The sequence below is a fragment of the Panthera uncia genome (genome assembly GCF_023721935.1).
Source record: "Panthera uncia isolate 11264 chromosome B2 unlocalized genomic scaffold, Puncia_PCG_1.0 HiC_scaffold_24, whole genome shotgun sequence".
NCBI classification, from domain to species: domain Eukaryota; kingdom Metazoa; phylum Chordata; class Mammalia; order Carnivora; family Felidae; genus Panthera; species Panthera uncia.
In genome coordinates, this window is record NW_026057580.1 from 40,140,989 (window position 1) to 40,153,193 (window position 12,205).

A 12,205-nucleotide genomic window follows, 5' to 3' on the forward strand; every position below is an offset into this window, starting at 1 on the left:
GCCAGAATTGAAAGGCCATCTTATCAATACAGAGTATACACTTTAACCATCCACAATTTTGCTGACTTTCTATAATATACAGTTTCTCCAGTTATTAAAAGTAAAAATGACAGGTAGCATTAATTAAGCACCTATATGTCAGAGATTTCATATTAGTCCAAGATTTACAACAATCACATAAATTGGACATTTTACAAACTAGGGAAGAAAATCTGAGATCAATTTACTTGTCCAAGATCCTTCTCATTCCAGAGATGGGAGTCCTATTTCCCTTGGAAGACTATCACTAGACCAGTAACATTCAACAAGTACACTTCTACAAAATCACAAAGCTCACTGTATTGTCTTGGTGAAAGTCATGACTGAATTAAAAAAGAGATGACAAAAACATATTCCATTATGTCCCCCATTTTCCAGGTCCATCTCAAATACCGATCCCTTATTAATTCCTTGACCCCCATACTTAACTAGTCTTATATTTCAATTCAGCTATGGAGAAGCAGTTCAAACAGATTGGGGAACAGATATATAAACTGTTAAATCACCATTGCTTACAGTGAGGTTCAGACCTATTACACCCTCATTTGTAAAACTCCTGTGTCTGACTCTTATGACACATATTCTCCTAGTAGTGGCGTTATCATTGTGCTTGCCTTATCCTCTCTTCCAGATTTTAAGCAATTAAGAGCAAAGCCTGTTTTATCCTCATCCACTTTTTATCATCTACAGTATTCAATACACTGTCTGGCATATTGTATTTGCTTAAGTAGTGGTTATAATCTTGGTTGTGATGAAGAATTCAATCACCTTATCTTTGGCTATCAATTACTTAATAATCTTTCAATGCCTAAAATGAATAGCTCCACTCTCTTAGCTTGTATAGCTCAATAATTTCTAGACACTGGCAATGATTTTCCCATGATTTCATTGAAAAAAAAAGTTTCACAGATGAGGTAACAGATTTGGAAAATATTAAATATGGCATTTGCCTGATGAGGGTATGAGATAAGCGCTTGCTCTCATCTCTATTTTGCTCTAGAATTATCTGTGTAAGACCATAAGAATTAGCTTAGCCTATTCCAGAGACAGTTGTGTAATTGAAGTGTATATAGCAAGGGGAAGAGGGTAGAAGATGAGATTAGAACTTTAGAGCCAGAATAAAGAATGTGGAATTTATTCTAATTACAACAAGAAGCAAGTGGAGGGTTTAAAGCAGTCAGACTTATGCTTTAAAAAGATTTCAGCCTTAAAAAAAAAAAGAAATCCTTTAATTCACAGCCACAGGGATGAATCTGTAGGACATTATGCTAAATGAAATAAGCCAGAGACAGAAAGACAAACACTGTACGATTTCACTCATATGTGGAATCTAACACAGTCAAATTCATAGCAGCAGAGTGTAGAATGCTGGTTACGGGGGGCGGGGGGGGGGGGGGGGGAGTAATGAGGAGAAGCATCAAAGAGTACAAATTTTCAATTATGCAAGATGAATAAATTCTGAAGATCTAATGTTCAGCATGGTGACTATAGTTAACAATAGTGATTTACATATTTGGAATTTGCCCAATGGGTAGATCTTAAGTGTTCTCACCACAAGAAGAGAAGAGAGAGAGAGAGTAAAAGAGAGGGAGGGAAAGAGGGAGGGGGAGGGGGAGAGGTAGAGAGGAGGAAGGAAGGAAGGAAGGAAGGAAGGAAGGAGCAATTATTTGGGAAGATGGATATGTTAATTAGCTTGATTGTGGTGATCATTTCACAATGTGTACAATATATCAAATCACTAAGTTGTACTCCTTAAATATATACAAGTCCTATGTGTCAATTATCCCTCAATAAAGCTGAAAACAAGAACAATAACAAAAAGTATTACTTTGACTACTGTGTAGGGAAGGTTCTTGAAGGACGAGATAGGAAAGAACTTCCACTCTGGTGGGAGAGGGCCAGGTGGTTGATGCTACTACCTCAACTGAGGGCTGTATCTGTGGAAATGGCGAGGAGTGGTCTGATTCAGACTTGCCAAGGCAGTGGCTATGGGTTGTGAATGAAAAACATGAGATTCAAACTCAGGTTTATCTTCCTCTAAATTTTACAGTGTTTCCACACCTTCATATTCTCTCCCTCGGTAGCTTATTATTGACTTAAAAAAAAAAAAGATAATATAAAACTTTTAAGCCTAGTGTTTCTTCTGGGTACTTCATTGTTTTATGATTTATCATTCTTATCTTCCTAAAATCCAAATGCAGTTTTAGAGAGTGTGATTATTCATTCAAAAAATTTAAAAAAAGAGTGCATGGATGCATGGAAATTAGTAGGTAACCTAAAAGATTATCTTTTCCCAAATTTGACCTTGGCAATACAAGTAGGTGTACAGGGTGGATAAGCCAATTACTTAAACAAGACAGAAAACATGTAACCTCTTTCTTTTCTTTGTATAAATAACTTGCAGCATTCCAGACTTCTTTCTCATTGCAAGTTTAATATAACCACAAAAGGATTTTGAATATCATTTCAAGGAACATTTGTTTGCCACCACACTTTTCCAAGAAAATTATAAGAAATATAATGGTTAGAATAAATGCCTCAAGATATTCTTTATCTTTGAGAAAGTGTGCAAACTTTAAAAATTTATAGATGAGGCAATATGATAGCAAGTTATGATAGCAAGTGCAGAGTCCATTAATAATAGGAATTTATTAAACAGGAATGGTGATATTAAAAAAGTACTAGTACCTGGCTAGACTTCATAAGATTATAATTCATTTGGATTAGGATGAAGCCCATGGTATTTATTTTTTTCTCAGATAATTTTAATGTAAAAACACAGTTGAAAAGAGGGTCTGTGGGAAATAAAGTATTCTTTCTTACCTTTCCATATCTAAAACAGAAACCCATCCCCATTTTCCAAGTTAAAAGAGCTCTTTTAAATCTGGCAAATCTCAGGAAGAAAGTGCCATACATGGAAAATACAAAGGTTTCATGTGTGCACATGCACATGAGCACACGTGCCTGAACTCGTGTAGTATGAGGTTCAAAAAAGAATTTTAGAACTCTACAGCCAGGTGGAGACATACCTCTAACGGAAGTAAAGCATAATTTCCATCATAAGAGGGGGAAAGATGCAATTGAGAGTCAGCACAGGTCTTTAAAAAGTAATACCAAATGGTTTAAAAGAGGAACTTTATGTAAATAGCAATTGTAGCAAAGATTACCTTATATTTCTATTTTAGTCCCTTACTCCATTTTAAAATATCTACTAAAGACATCGTTTTTCATTACATTAAGAGGTCCTTCCCACAAGTCCTTCACCAACTCTTTCTGTTCTCCTCTCTGTACTACTGCCTTGTTAGCTAATGACCAAAACTGATTAATGAATTGAATTCAATTTAACAAGAAGTTAGTGAAGACCTACTTTACAGCCTCAAGTCAAATATAAACCACACTAGGTAGTTTCCTTGGTGGAAACTAAGGAAGTGATGGCCAAGGAAGTGATAGCTTCATGTACAATTAATTTGCATTAAGTTTTCTATCAATGCCTAGTCCAAAGGAGAACACAGCACCTGGAAAGGATGAAACTCTGAATGAGTGCTTCTGGGTACAAAAGAAATCTTAAAAGTCATCAAAGAACTGTTTCTTCTGCCTTATAATAGACACCGAGTAGATAATATTGTCAATCTAGAAGCCCCTTTCACATACTACCTGAAATACCTGGAAGACCACACAGTCCAGAAAACACGAAAATTCTAAAACCAAGAATGAATCAGGCTCTGTGGAACAAAGGAGAATGCAAATAAGAAATGAAATTAACTTTTATAATTGCAATACAATGATTTTTAGTTAAGAATTTTATTTTTAGGGCTCTTGGGTGGCTCAGTTGGTTAAGTGTTCAACTCTTGATTTTGGCTCTGGTCATGATCTCATGATTTGTGGGATTGAGCCCTGCATCAGGCTTCCTGAGAACAGAGCTTGCTTGGGATTCTCTCTCCTTCTCTCTGCTCTTTCCCTGCTCTTGACCTATCTCTCTCTCTCTCCTAAAATAAATAAATAAACATGAAAAATTTTTTAATTAAATTTTATTTTTGTAGGGAAAACCTTAAGACCGAGTCTCTCAAAAAATGAAATGAATGTGTCATCATTTATGAATTTGTTCACTCTACATTTACTGAGCACCTACTAATATCAGGAAGTAGTTTGCTTACTTATTTATGCAGCTTAATTTAAGTAAGAGAATATGAGAAAAAAAATTTAAGAACCCAGCCAAATAAATAATTGTGCTACACAGTTAGAGGAAGATAAAATGCTATGAGAAAAAAAGTAGGTACAGACAAAATATGACAGACAGAAGGGTTGAGTGACAACTTTACTGTGATGAAGAAAAGCCTCTTAGAGAAGTTAATATTCCAGCAAAGGCTTAAAGTTGGTGAGAAAATTGGGTTATGCAGATGTTTAAGGAAGTGGGCACAAGGGAAGGCAAATTTTTGAGATGGAAGAAATAGTAATACATTTATGCTTACGGGCAAGATCTAGCAGAAAAGAAAAATATAATAATGAAAGAGGAGAAAATTGCTGAAACATTGAGTATGAAAAGTAATCCAGTGAATATGTGGAGGGATGCTTCAGAGAGCAGCACAGGCTCCACTTATATAAGATCATGGAAATGCAGAGCACCATGGCATTTTAGTCCCAGGCTGGCATTGCACATACTGGAAGGCACACCCCTCAGTGTGTGTACAACAGTAGTGTCAAATTTCTGTCTCTTACACTTTTCTTCTCTAAAAGTGGACGTTCTAGTTCCCGACCCATTGTGGCCACTGAATCTTTTGGTGGAGAGTGAGAAAGCACTGAGGAGTGGTAAGACAGACTCATATGCAGAAGGCACACTGAGAAAGAATAGCATAAATGTCCTAACATCATTCGCCTCTATATCACAAGCTTTCATGTTTGCAAGTTTCAAGTTTCATGTTTCTTACCAACTGCGCTGGGAGGTGGAGTTCACTGTAACCCTCACTACAATGGTTGTGTGTTGAAGGAAGTGACTCTCCATGCTACTTCAGAGAGGTGCTGCTCTGGGGATCTGCTCTGATGCTGAGAGGCAGATGCTCAGAGTCTCTGGTTGGAGCAATAAAGTCAGTACATTTATGGGAGCTTCAGGTGCTGATAAGTTTGAATAAACATGCATCATAAAGACCCTCCCTCACACTGCCCCTGGCTCCAGCTTATTGCAGCCCAAGACTTCTCTCTCAGCCAAACCATTTCCTTCCTCAAATCCGGCTCTCCTATCAAGTTGTTTTGTTTTGTTTGTGGGGTTTTGCCCTTGGCACAATAAATCTAAGAAACAAATTCACGTGTATTCACCAGAGTACCCAAATATGCTAACCGTCTCAAAAAGCATTTGCTTTATCAACAAAGAGGTTCAATTAATCAATAAAAAGGAGTAGCTGATGGTAAATACTTGGGGGCAGCTCTTAGGGAGAGATGTTCTTAAATAGCTCTTGAGGATTGGTATATCTAGCATGTAATCTGCTATGCTCACTGCAGTTTACTTTTTTTTTCTTGCAGTCTATTTAGTTATATACAAATAATGTCATTCAATTCATCAGATCAGCAAACAGTTATTGATTGGGTATCAAGAACTATGCTTAGTTCTTAGTATAGTCTACTGAGATGACATGTTGCCTTATTCTCAAGAGACTGTAGCCTAATTTGAGAGACAAAGTCACAAACAGCTACTATTCCTACAATAGAACAAGCACCATGACAAACACACGCCCCTGATGCTACTGACATACAGAGTAAAGTACTTAGCAGAGTCTGTGGGCTCAGGAAATGCTGGAGACTCCTGAGAGCTCATGGGAGAGTGGGAGTGAGTCAGGCCAACAAAGGTGGGAAGAGCACCTCTGATAAATCACCAGAAAGTAAAAAGTAGGTGATGATAGATAGATAGATAGATAGATAATAGATTGATTCTGGTTTCCATATCATTTGGTTGAGTTGGATGACCTGAAATTTAACTTACAGTAATACCTAGTTGAATGGAACGACCCCTTCTAAGCTAGATAAATACTACCTTTCATGTAACATTTCTACAAGGTATTTCTACCTTGTACATATCTACAAGATATTTCTACAATATCTATTCTCTAAGATATTGTCCTTGGTGAAATAGGCCTGGGATTTAAAGGAGAAAAGTTATAGCTGGAATACACTATTTTCCAGCCCAATTTGTTTGTAACAGAGGCAGAGAGCTATGGCAAAAACCATTCCCTACAAGAATAAATTGAAAAGTTCTACAGAGTTCAAGTGTTGACTACATAGTGAACTGACTATGAAATTTTCAGATGTGTTTTTGCTTTGAAGACATATTGACATGATGTCCCTTGAAAGAATATAACCATCCTTTTGAAATCATTTTTAATATACCTTATATAATACAGATTGTTATTTGTCCAAAACTATTTATCTCTGAAGTTTCCAGTGAAAGTCAACCTTAACCAGAACCTGTGTCAAGTTATAAAAGTAAATATATCTGACAGCCTGAGAATGTTTGAACTTGAAAAAAAGTATAAAAATTGGATAATTCTACTTTACAAAAAGCATAATTTGTGTTTTAGGATCTCAAAATTTTCACTCCAATCATAGTAATTACGCTTTATTATTAATTGAATGTACTACACAAAAGAAATTGACCTACTGAATGATTAGTCAGTCAGAATTTAATATTTCAAGGTTATTATGAAGATGTTTTGAAAAAGAATATTCCTTTTTTTTTACCTGAAGCTAAAACTCTACTGCAATCATAAATGCAGAAGCTAAATGTAGTTTCAACAATGCAATTATAAAATATGGAACCTCTAAACCCATTCTTACAATGTGCCAGTTGTATAGGATTGATGTTTAGTTTCCTCTGTCTATACACCATACCAAGACAATCAAGCAAACAAAACAAAACAAAACAAAACAATACAAATGGAAATAACAAAACAAAACTCCCACTTATACTAATAACATATGGAACTACATGAAGATAGTGGCAGATGTTTAGATCTACACAAGTGTGGGTCTTTGTCAGTACCTATACCATCCACACACTGGCAGAATGAGCTCTGAGGGTTTCTGAACAGAGGAATTCCTGGGGTTTTATCTTTTAATAGAGGATGACACTACTCTATTCATTTATGTATGATGTAATCTGAGATTTTCTTGGCCATCTCTCCCTTTATGTGATCTTACCTTTCTGGAGTTAACACATAGCTTCTTGAATATTAGGTAGATGACTGTAAAGTGCACATTTTTATAGAATAAGAACAAAAACACTACGTTATGACATGAATTTGTGATGTGTACTTCCCCCAATCATTATGTGTATTTCCACATTTTGGTGTAAAAACTGGAGGCATGCAGATACCTATCTGGTCTACAGATAAGGCCACTGTGCCATCAACAGTTTCTGGACACTTCCAATTACCTTGTGTTTCACTTTCCAGGGTCAGAATTTATGAATTTAGTATACAGTCCTTTCCCTAGCCCTCAAAAGTATGATTTGTACTTTATAAATATTTTATATATGACTTATATAAGCAATGCTATACTGTATTAGTTTCCTGATATATGACATGATATACTAAAAAAAAAAGACTACTACTTTGGAGGAGAGAATACATTGATTCAAATTCCAGTTACTGATGACCTTGCCTTGTTTCTCTGTTGGTGAATGGCACTATTGTTTTGCCCAGTGACTGAAGGCAAACCTGAGCTTCACTGTAAATATCTCCTTTCCCTCCATGTCCTCATCAAATTAATCATATATCTAGCCAGCTTTACTTCTTAAATTTCTCTCAAATACATCTACTTCTCTTAATAACCCCACTAGCATTTATTGGCTTATAATTATCTTTCAACTAAAGTACTACAAATGTTTTCCATTGTAAACATGGCAGCACAAGATTGTGGTGTTTTTGTGGAAGTATGTGGTCATCCTCATTGTATTCGTTCTCTATTGCTGCATAATAAATTATCACATACTTCATAGCTTAAAACAACACACGTTTATCTCTCAGAATCTCTGAACCAAAATTAGGTATGATTAGCCGACTTCTAGGCTTCAGAGTCTCTCACAACACTGATGTCAAAATGTTTCTTCTGAAGGTTTGGTGGGAAAGGATCTGCTTCCAAGTTCATGTAGTTGTTGGCAGGATTTCTTTTGGGCTATTGGAGTGAGAACCTTAGGTCTTTGTTAGCCGCCAGTCAGCAGCCGCTCTCCAGACCTTGAATGCGATCCTGTCCATAGAGCAGTATGTAACATGGCTGCTTGTTGCATCAGAACCAACAAAAGGATAGAGTCTGATAAAAGAATCCTGTCAGAATCTTATGTAGCTGATTTGCAAAAGTGTCATTCCATCATCTTGGAGGTATTCTGTTGGCTAGAAGCAAGCCAGAGATCCACACTCACGGGGAAGGGATTACACAAGATCATAAACCAGGAGGCAGGGATCATCAGAGGCTATCTCAGCTGGCTACATTCATCATTTCCTTAAGTTGCTTAAAATTCCCATAGAAACCACAATTTTAGGGGCCCCTGGGTGGCTCAGTCAGTTGAGCATCTGACTCTTGATTTTGGCTTAGGTCATGATCCCACAGTTCATGAGTTCAAGGACCTCATGGGGCTCTGCACTGGCAGCACAGAGCCTCCTTGGTACTCTGTCTGTCTCTCTCTCTCTCTCTCTCTCTCTCAAAATAAATAAATAAATAAACATAAAAAAAGAAGCACACAATTTTAGGTAAAAATTTCTGCAATCTATACATAAGCAGCTTCAAAGAAAATCTCTGAGGGTGCAGGTGTAGGTAAGGGAACCCACTTATGTGCTTCCTTACTACCCTTTATTTCCCCTTACTACTTACTTGCCCTTTATTTTACCTTACTAATCACATTGTATTATTGTACTATTGTTATCTCATTTATATATCAAAGACTTTGGCTGTCTTATTCATTACCAGTACCCAGCACAGAGTCTCCTATATAGTTGGAAATAGAGAGGCTGAAGAATAATGAAGATGGTGATAACAATTAAGAAAAAAAAGTGTAAATATGATACACTTTGGGGCACCTGGGTGGTGCAGTTGGTTGAGTGTCCAAATCTTGATTTCAGCTCAGGTCATGATCTCATGGTTTGTTAGACTGAGTCCTATGTCAGGCTGACAGCATGGAGCCTGCTTAGGATTCTCTCCTCTCTCTGTATCCCTCCCCCCATTCTCTCTCTCTCTCTCTTTTTCTTTCTCTCTCTCAAAATAAATAAATAAATATTTTAAAAAATAAAAATAAATATGATATGCTTCATATGCAGTGGAAGACAGGATGTTTATATTAACTTTTAGGTTTTAAGCCTGGAAGACTGGAGGTGTGGTAATGCCATTAAAAACAAAAGGGAACACAAGAGAGGGAAGAAAGCATGTGCCAAAGGGCAGGGAATGGGATTCCCCTTGTAACATACTGAGCCTGAAGGGGCTGCCAGATATTCAAGATATAAATGACAACTGGCTGTCAAAAATAAATATCTACTTCTTGAGGTGAGGATTAAATGATTTGTTGGATTTAACACCATCTCTGGTACACAGTCATATTAGATAAGTAGTCTTAAGCAGAATTTCCAAAATTCATCAAGATTCAGTGACAAACAAGCATTTTGATACATAAGTTTTCATCAAGGTGAGAAGAAACTGAAGCCCAGGATATTTAAACAATTTTAACAAGACCTCATAGCCAATAACTGCTGGAGTAGACATTTTCTAAGCCCAGTCACAAACTATTACATAAGCAAGAAATAATAGTATTATAAAATTTAAATTCTCTTAATATTTGTAGGAAATATCAGTCAGCCAAATAGTCAATGTCAGGTTTGATTATGAAAAAAATTCATTAGGGTGGAATCCTAAATTTCAGAAAGGTAAAATAGCTATCGATGATATTTTAATCATCTCAATTTCCCCTAAGACCAGAATCCTAGCATTTTATGAAACTAATAAGATCCATTACACATTTTAAAATTATTTATTTACAAAGTCAAAACATCTCCAAAATTTCAGGAAGTAAAGCTTTATTTAAAAAATAAATTTTGAAATTTTAAAGTAACAGAAATGTTAGTTAGGGATGGTTCTCAAATAGTGAAAGAAAGCTACTTAGAACTAAGAGGTTCCAAAGACAAAAATTTACAAGACATTTTCATACTAGAGGAAGACTTCCAGATTTAAGGGGTCAATGAAAAATTTCACTGCTACCTTCTCCTAAGGTAAATCATACCAAAACAATTAGAATGAGAAACAGAGAGACAAGACATTTTTGCACAATTAGGAGATAAAATAATAAGTTGAATAAAATAGAGACAAACTTCATCTTTGTGAATTCCAGGAGACAAATACTCCTATAATAGAGAGTTTGAGAAAAGGACACCAATTACCATGAGGAATGCCACAGGAGTATAATATCATCCAGAAACTGAATTCTGGCAGCTGCAGATCTTGAGCAGCAGATTTTCAAGGTTTAGACCACTCTGAGTGTAACAAAAAATGGATATAATAAAGACTAAAGCAGATATTAGTAAATTAGCAAAAAGAAAAACGGTGAAACTAAGAAATAAATATAAGAATGTTTACTGATTAGAAATAGACAAAATACTGTTAATTTACTCATAGAAATAAGGAGGAAAATGAGTACACAAAGCAAGAAATGACAGGTAAATAATGGCAGACATAGAAAATTAGAATAATTTAAGATCACATTGCTCGAATCTATGCAAATGAAATTTAAAATATACATGAAAATAATGAGTTCCAAAACAATGTGAAACACCACTCATTCCCAGAAGATGTAAGGAACTCTAAATTATTTAAGTAACAAGGGAAAAAAGAGAACTACCATACAAAAAGGCTTTGCATATGGATTCTTTTGCAACATAATTCTAGAAAAATATAATTGAGAATTTGAACTCAAATGATCTCTGAATTACTCCAGTGGAGAGAAATGGGAGAAAAGCACCCACAAGAGATAATTGTGTTTGATATTGAGAAATCATTCCTATTCAAATAAGAAGCCAGGCAATGATGGCCACTATCACCAGAATATTTGAACACTGTTCTAGAGGAACTAGCAAGCAAAATTAGACAAAAGGGGAAAGAAGAATTATAAAATTTAGAAAGAAGAAAATAAAAGCAAGTGTTGTCTGCACTTGATAATATTAGACATGTAAAATTTCAAGAGAATCAACTGAAAACTATTACAAACAATTCTGTAAGGTGATTAGTCACAAAATGAATATATACAACGTAGGCTTCCTATAGTCATCAACAGCCAGATAAAAACATTGTGGAAGAAAATATCTCAAAACAATAGTAACAAAACAAACAAAAAACAAACAAAAACAAAAAAACAAAAAAGGGAAAATTCCTCAAAATAAACATGTAGGAACTACACAAAGAAAACTTTTAACTCTATGAAGAATCCCAAACAAGTCTTGAATAAATAGAAAAATACACCATTTCTCTCTATGAATCTTCAACATCCTACGAGTATCAGTTATCCCTAAATTAATCTATACATTTAAATGAATATAATAATATTACAAGAGGATAATTTTAGAAGTAAACAAGCTGATTGTCAACTTCATTTGGAAAAATAGCTTGGGAAAAATCAGGCAAATTCAACTTTAAGAAAAAAGTTGGACTTCTGAGATGGAAAAAATATTTAACAAAACTATCACAAAATAGTGTAGTTCTGACACTTAAATAGGTAGACAATTAATGAAGCAAAATAGATGGTATGCTAGTGAACTGAGTCTTTATTCTGCTATTCCCAGACCCACACTTGTTTTTTTTTTTCCACGTGAATGGCACAGAATTCCATTTCCCAGCCTCCTGTGTGTATTGTCTGTGCCCTGTGTCCTCATTCTTCTGGCTGGGTTCATGCAACAAGAGGCATTGGCAGAGGCTGGCAGAGAGGAAAGAAAAAAAATCCAAGGTACATCTCAGGTACTCTCTCTCCATAGCTCCTGATCCTATGGGACAGCCACTACCTCCATGATATCAGTTTCCACTGGACATACCTTGAAATGGCTGTCTCTCAAAGGAAGCACTGAATTCCTGGTTCTGATCACTAACTTCTTGCTTTATCACTACAGCAGCACAAGTGGTATCAGCTTCCTGCTGTTGCTAATCTCTGCCC